The sequence below is a fragment of the Pseudorca crassidens genome, chromosome 17 (genome assembly GCF_039906515.1).
Source record: "Pseudorca crassidens isolate mPseCra1 chromosome 17, mPseCra1.hap1, whole genome shotgun sequence".
Lineage (NCBI taxonomy): Eukaryota > Metazoa > Chordata > Mammalia > Artiodactyla > Delphinidae > Pseudorca > Pseudorca crassidens.
In genome coordinates, this window is record NC_090312.1 from 46,095,202 (window position 1) to 46,102,903 (window position 7,702).

A 7,702-nucleotide genomic window follows, 5' to 3' on the forward strand; every position below is an offset into this window, starting at 1 on the left:
CTCTGCACATGCACATACCCATGAACGGGCCATTAGTTTTGATTTGGGGGTTACTAACCTTAGTAAACAAATTCACAAATACAGATTCTGTGAAAAATAAGTATGGACTAATTCATTCAATGTGTTTTGTTCAGAATTTTTCCAACTTGAGTTTGGGAAGCCATGTTTCCTTAATGAAGCTTAAGAATTCTGGCTTTTTTTTGAGAGCGTACAGCACTCCCATAGAATTAAGGATTGCTACAAAGGTTCTGAAGGACTTATACATGGTTACCATGAACTGCTCAGAAGACTCTGCTGTGTTCCTTTCTGTTGGCACTGAGCCAGAAAGTCTAGATTGCCAGTAACCATTATTTTGTTGTCCTCTCTGGGACAAAAGGAGAAGAATATTCCTAACGTGAAACAGGACAAATTGAAATCTAGAATACCTGTCCCAAATGTTAATTTCAGAGAACTCTCAACAAGACTAAAGGATGGTACAAATCTATATGCCAAAAAAGATACAGGAAAATTGAGGGTTTCCATTTTCTGTTTGGTTGACAAGACTGCATATTTGAGAGATATCATGTAACCATTTATGAAACAAGATTAATATTCAACAGTCACAAGTTACCTCAGCAGGGTTACACACACAGCAGAAGGAAATCAGGCCTCAGTTTTGATTAACTGGAAATTTTGAGCCTCTCATCCTAAAGGCTATCATAATGATAAAAAAAGAAATATGTTTCTTAGTCTATGTGGGCTGCCATAACAAAATACCATTGATTGGGTAGCTTAAACAGCATACATTTATTTCTCACTGTTCTGGAGGCTGAGAAGTCCAAGGTCAAGATGCCAACAGATTCTGTTTCCGATGAGGGCTCTCTCCCTCGCTTGTAGACAGCTGCCTTATCATTGTTTCCTCATATGTTTGGGAGTTGGAGGGCAGGGAGGGCAAGGTGTGGGAATGGGAGAGAGAGTGCTCTCTGGCATCTTCTTAGGAGGATGCTAATTCTATTGAATTAGGGTTCCACCCTTATGACCTCATTTAACCTTAATTACATCCTTATGCAGCCATACTGGTGTTAGAGCTTCAATATATGAATTTTGGGGGAGACATAATTCAACCTACAGCAATATGGGAAGGCAATAATATATTTTGAGACATGAAGCCTAAAACAACTGCTAGTTTACCAACACTGAGCTCTTAGGCAGCACCTTTTTACTCAGCTATTATATGCTAAATATTTTATAATAATAAAATGTTGAATGAAAATCAACTTGGAAGTGTGAGTTTAAGAGCTTTTTGGCTTCTGAAAAAAAATTATTTTAACTGGACTTCTACATTGTTTTCTTTTAAAGAAGAGCTGAAATATTCAATTTATTTCCATAATATACCTTCTACGATTGCTAAAATGGACACAGTGCTTTATGATTAAAAAATCCTTATATATTATTACTATTTTAAAACCTCAATTCATTAAGATAAGAAAAAACTACTACCATCATCAACTCTATGTTAGAGATAAAGAAAATAAAGTCCAAGAGGTTCAAAATGGAGCAACTAATATAACAGTGATGAAATGATCAATAAATTCATTCAATGTGATTAACCTTTTACATTTTTTGAAGGCAGCTTAATAATTCATACCAAAACCAACAATTTAATTTCTATAAATTTATCCTGGAAAACAATAAAAGAATATACAAAATTTGGAAAAATTGGAAACAATGTTTATGTCCAGTTATAAGGACTTAGTTAAATACATTAATGTATAACCATTAAAAAGAGTAAGATCTATACTGATTGATAATGGAAAGGGCCTCATGACATGTAGGAAGGAAAAAAGCCAGTTAACAGCAAATACAATAATACTTTTTTTACAAGTTTTTTTGTGCTCATATATCTTTGTCTCTCCATCTATCTAGAAAATGTAGAAAAATATTTGGATATTGTAATGTTAACAGTACTTACATCTGAGTGGTAGCTTTTTGAATAATTATTTTCTTCTTTATCTTTCATTAGCATGTTCTTGTTAACAGAAAAATAAAGCTATTTTACTCTTTTTAATTAAAACATTTCTGCAGAAATTTTGAACAAAGTATAGATGATGCTAAGTGTTATCCATTATCCCACCATGCAGAGATGTCCTGAGAACAGGATATTTCTTTCTGGAAATTAAATTACTTTTCATCTTTAGAATAATACTACATATAAATTTCTGCTTTTTGTTCACTTGCAATTATAGTAATTTCTCTAAGTCATTTACTCTTCAAAAGCATTTTTAACTGCTGCATATTTTCCCATCACATAAAACAGCTGGCAAAATCACCACTTTTCAGCCTATAACTTGCTTAATTTCTCAGTAATATTGGACACTATTGACTATCCCTTCTGTCCACATTTCTACTCAAATGTGAGTGAAGCCTTCCTTGTCCCTGCATATAAAAAGAAAACAATGTGCTCTCCCCACCCAGCTTTCCTATTTCCCTCTTTAACCTGCTTAATGTCTCTCCATAACAGTTATCACCATCTGATATATATATTCCTCTTGAGTGTTGTCTCTCTCCTCCCTTAGCTTCCATGACACACCCTCTCCTGCTTTTTCTCCTTTGATTTTGGCTGTTCCTCTATCACTCACTGAAATTTGCTGGATCCCTAAGCGCTCTGTCCCAGAAACATTTGTCACTCTATACACTTTCTGCCAATTTCAATTCCCATGGTTTAATTACTACATCTATGTGCCAATTGGACCTTTCTTCCAAGTGCCAGGGTCATACGTACATATACAGCCCCCTGGGTGATTTCACTTGGATTGCCTCTCAGGTACTTTGGACTTAACATGATTAAACTCATCTAAATTTGTTCTCCAGATTTTTTGTTTGTTTTGGGTTTTGTTCTTTTTTTGAAAAAATTTACACATTTACAGAATTTTTTTTAAAAAAATCAGTAAACGGCATCACTCCACATCCTAGAAGACCCCACCTGTTTTTGTTCCTGCATTTATGTCTGATCTCATTTACTCCCAACCCCAGACTTCAGCAATTTTGGTCTTTTTTTCTGTTTCTTCTTGCCACAGGCGTTTTTCCGTAAGTGCTTTTTCAACTTGGGAAAAATACTCACCAAATTTTGTAAAACTGGCCTTTTATCATCATTCAGGTAAAAATTCATATGTTTCACTTTATCAAAGTTGCCTCAACTACACAACAGCCTACATGGCACCCCTGCCATCAAGTATATAGCACCTCTCTCAAGGCACTGCCAATCACTTTACCTGCTATATCACTGTCATAGCCCTAATTACTCTCTAATAGCATCTTCTTTTAACCTTTTATCTTTTTAAAGTTTTATCTATTGAAGTATAATTGACATACAATAAATTACAACCAATCAACCAATAAATGGCACCACTGTTGAGAGGACAGTTGCTTACATCAAAAACCTGGGGATCATTCTCGACTACTTTTTTTCCCGTACCCTTTACTTGCAACAAATCATTAAGTCCTACCTTTTAAATATATCTCATATCAATCCACTTACCTCCAGTTCCACTGGCACCACTCTAGGTCCAAGCCTGAATCATTATTCACCTGTATTACAAAAACATGCCTCTCTCAAACTTATTCTTTATAACACAATAAGAGTTATCTTTAAAAATTCAAGCCAAATTTAAGATTCAACTCTTAACTACTTTTCCAGTAAGTGTATACTTCTTAATATGCTTCTCAAGGCCATCTCCAGTTTCATCCCATGCCACACTCTGTTATAATCTGTTTAAGCCATCTGGACTTTGGTATCTTGAAGTCCCATACTTTTTTTTACGAGGAATGGGATACCTTTGGAAACAGTGATTTCTCACCACTGCAAATATTGATCTGTCATCACTCCCCGACCACACTATCTAAAGTAATTCACAATTCTTATCCATTCATTCTCTATTGGAAGTACCCTATTTTTCTCCTTTGTAATACTTTTACTTGTCTTCTCTGTTTCCTGCACTTGAATATACTTCCATGAAGCAAGTACTAACTAGATCTGTCTTCTTCACATTTGTGTCCTCAATACCAAACATGGTGCTTAGCATATAGAATTCCTTCAGTAAACATTTAAATAAATCAAGCATGGACAGGATAATAATTTAGCAATAGTAAAGGTAGATAAAAGAGCATTTAAGGTTCATTTCATCTTTGAACTATACAGTTATGGAAATATTTTCTTACATTTTATCTTCAATATTTCTCAGTGGTAATTATAAGATGAAAGATCAGATCTTGTCCCTGTGATGAGGTTTTACCCAATGGCAAATAACAGAATACCAGTAAATGAAAATAAACACCTTACAGAACTTTCTCTTTTGCCCTTTTAACTTTCTAGTATGTCTCTTAATTTATATTGTTTCACTTTCTTCAAATATTTTCAGTTGCAATGTTTTAAAATCTCTCAGTTTTGTTTTCTCACCCATTTCCAAATCCTTTTTGCTAAGTTATTTTTCTGCTTTTTTCATGAATCTTTTTTGGCCTGTTATAAAAAATTATGTGACATTGAGCAAGAATCGTAACATGGTGGAACCTGGTGTGGTGGATACGGCAAACTTGTACTTAGCATCCATTCCATCTTCTCCCTAGATGTGAAAGAAGTTTTCAAAGACTTGAAAGTTAAATACTATACTTCTCATATAGGCTTCTGGATGCAAATTTCCATCTATTAGAGACACTTGCCCAAGGCTAAATTAGGTGTGCTCTTTTTTCTGTTATTTCAGCTGTCATTACTAATTAGGACATTTATGGAAAAGTTGGGTGGAACTGCAACAGTGTTGCAGTGTCCAGTGCTTTAGCCTCATCTCTGGGTATCTTTAGGGTCTCTGATCAAAGCCACAGCTGTATGTTCTTAAATTGAACATATCTTGTGGCAGCCTCTGTATTAGCCTCTTTACACCTCAGTTTCCTATTTTAAACTGAGGGGGTAGAAAGATGAAAAGTCATCTGTTTTGAATTATTTTTTACTATAAACGTATTTTTTCAAATGAAATCTTATACAGAGGTCCAATATATAAAACAGATTAAAATGGAGCCAATGAAACTAAAAAGAATGAATAATGTGGACTCCTACCTACTCTTCAGTAAACTTCAGGCACCTTATGGAACCTATAGAAGTTTAGTTTGAATATCACTGGGTAAATCTAAGGCAGAAGTTTTTAATCATCTGTACTTTGGAATCAAATGAACAGCTTTGCTTTGATTAGTTTTATTTCTAATACTGATGTCCTGGCCTCTCTCCCAAAAAGTCAGCTATTGAGAACAGGCAGGTATATTCTTTTAAGAAACTCTCCAGTGACTAATGGGATTGGAAATAATGTCTCTGGATAGAGTTTTCCTGATTCTGAGTGCTTGTCTTTTCACTGATTTTCATTAAGGCAAGTCTCTCATCTCAATCTGGGTACTTATTTGTTTCCTCCACCTACAACATCTCCAAAAGTCCTTGGATTTCCCCAAATTCTTATATTCCATTATACCTCTATTCTTTATTACCTAACTTATCCCAAACCAGCATCATCTTCCAAAACAAAACACTGTTTCTTAGGCTTTATTACGAGCTTGTTGTTCTTCATACAAATACATAGAATAATTATTTAATTATTAGAAGATGAGCCTTCGAGTCATTGTTGAATTATTTTATATCTCTTCTCCATATTAACTCTAAAGCTTATTAACTCTTTGGACAAGTTAGGGAAAAGTGATAGTATTACTACATAGAATTATCATAATAATTTGGTAGGGTGAGGCCTACAAATTGTTTGCATGGTGACGAGCACATGGAAAGTGCTCAGGTTGTTAACAATGGTTCCCATACTAAATGCTCCAATCAAAAGATGAAGGGTGAGACAAAGGGTGTCTGATTGGAATAACAAAAACAAGACCCGGGCTTCCTTGGTGGCACAGTGGTTGAGAGTCCGCCTGCTGATGCAGGGGACACAGGTTCATGCCCCGGTCCACAAAGATCCCACATGTCACGGAGCAGCTGGGCCCGTGAGCCATGGCCACTGAGCCTGCGCGTCCGGAGCCTGTGCTCCACAATGGGAGAGGCCACAACAGTGAGAGGCCTGCATACCGCAAAAACAAAAAACAAGACCCTTCTCCATGCTGCATAAGAGAGACTCACTTCAGAGCTAAAGACACACACACACCAAAAGTGTAGAGATAGAAAAGATATTTTATCCAAACAGAAATAACAAGAAAGCAGGGGTAACAATACTGATATCAGACAAAATAGACTTTAAAACAAAGGCTGTAACAAAAGACAAAGAAGGGCATTATATTACTATAAAGGAATCAGTACCAGAAGAGGATATTACACTCATTAATATGTATGTACCCAATACAGGAGCACCTAAATATATAAAGCAAATACTAATAGACATAAAGGGAAAAATTGAAAATAATACAAAAATAAAAGGGGACTTTTTTTTTTTTGCAGTATGTGGGCCCCTCACCGTTGCAGCACCTCCCACCGCGGAGCACAGGCTCCAGACGTGCAGGCCCAGTGGCCATGGCTCATGGGCCCAGCCGCTCTGCGGCATGTGGGATCCTCCCAGACCAGGGCACAAACCCGCATCCCCTGCATCAGCAGGCGGACCCCCAACCACTGTGCCACCAGGGAAGCCCAAAAGGGGACTTTAACACCCCATTTACATTAATAGACAGATCATCCAGACAGGAAATCAATAAGGCACAAGTGGCCTTAAATAACACAAGAGAACAGATGGACTTAATAGATAGCTACAGGACATTCAATCCAAAAACAGCAGAATACATTCTTTTCAAGGGCACATGGAACACTCTCGAGGATAGATCACATCATGGGCCACAAAACATGTCTCAGTAAATTTAAGAGGATTAAAATTATATCAAGCATTTTTCCAACCAGAACTGTATGAAACTAGAAATGAAATACAGAATGAAAAATGGGAAAAGTATAAACGTGGAAACTAAACAGCATGCTATCAAAAAAACAATGGATCAGTGAAGAAATAAAAGACAAAATCAGAAAATATGTCAAAACTAACTCCAAAATCTATGACATTCACAAAAAAAAAACAGTTCTAAGAGGGAAGTTTGTAGTAATACAGGTCTTCATCAAGAAATAAGGAAATCTCAAAAAAAAAAAAAAAGAAAGAAATAAGAAATCACAAACAAGCTAACCTACCACCTAAAGAACTTAGAAAAATAACAAACAAGCTCAAAGTAAGAAGAAGAAAGGAAATAATGAAGACCAGAGAGTAAATAAATGAACTAGAGTCCAAAAAGGCAATAGAATAGATCAAAGAAAACAAGAGCTGGTTTTTTGAAAGGATAAAAAAAAATTAATAAATCTTTAGGCAGGCTCATTAAGAAGAAAAGAGAGGACCCAAATAAACAAAATAAAGAATGAAAGAGGAGAAATAACAACCAATACCACAGAGATACAAAAAACATGAGAATAATATGAACAGTTATATACCAACAAATTAGGCAACCTAAAAGAAATGAGCAAATTTCTAGAAACATACAACATACTAAGACTGAATCAAGAAGCAACAGACAATCTTAACAGATCAATTACTAGAATTGAAACTGAATTTTTAATTAAAAAATTCCCACCAAACACTCTTCCACTATTGGTGGGAATGTAAATTGATATATCCACTATGGAGAACAGTATGGATGTTTCTTCAAAAGCTAAAAATAG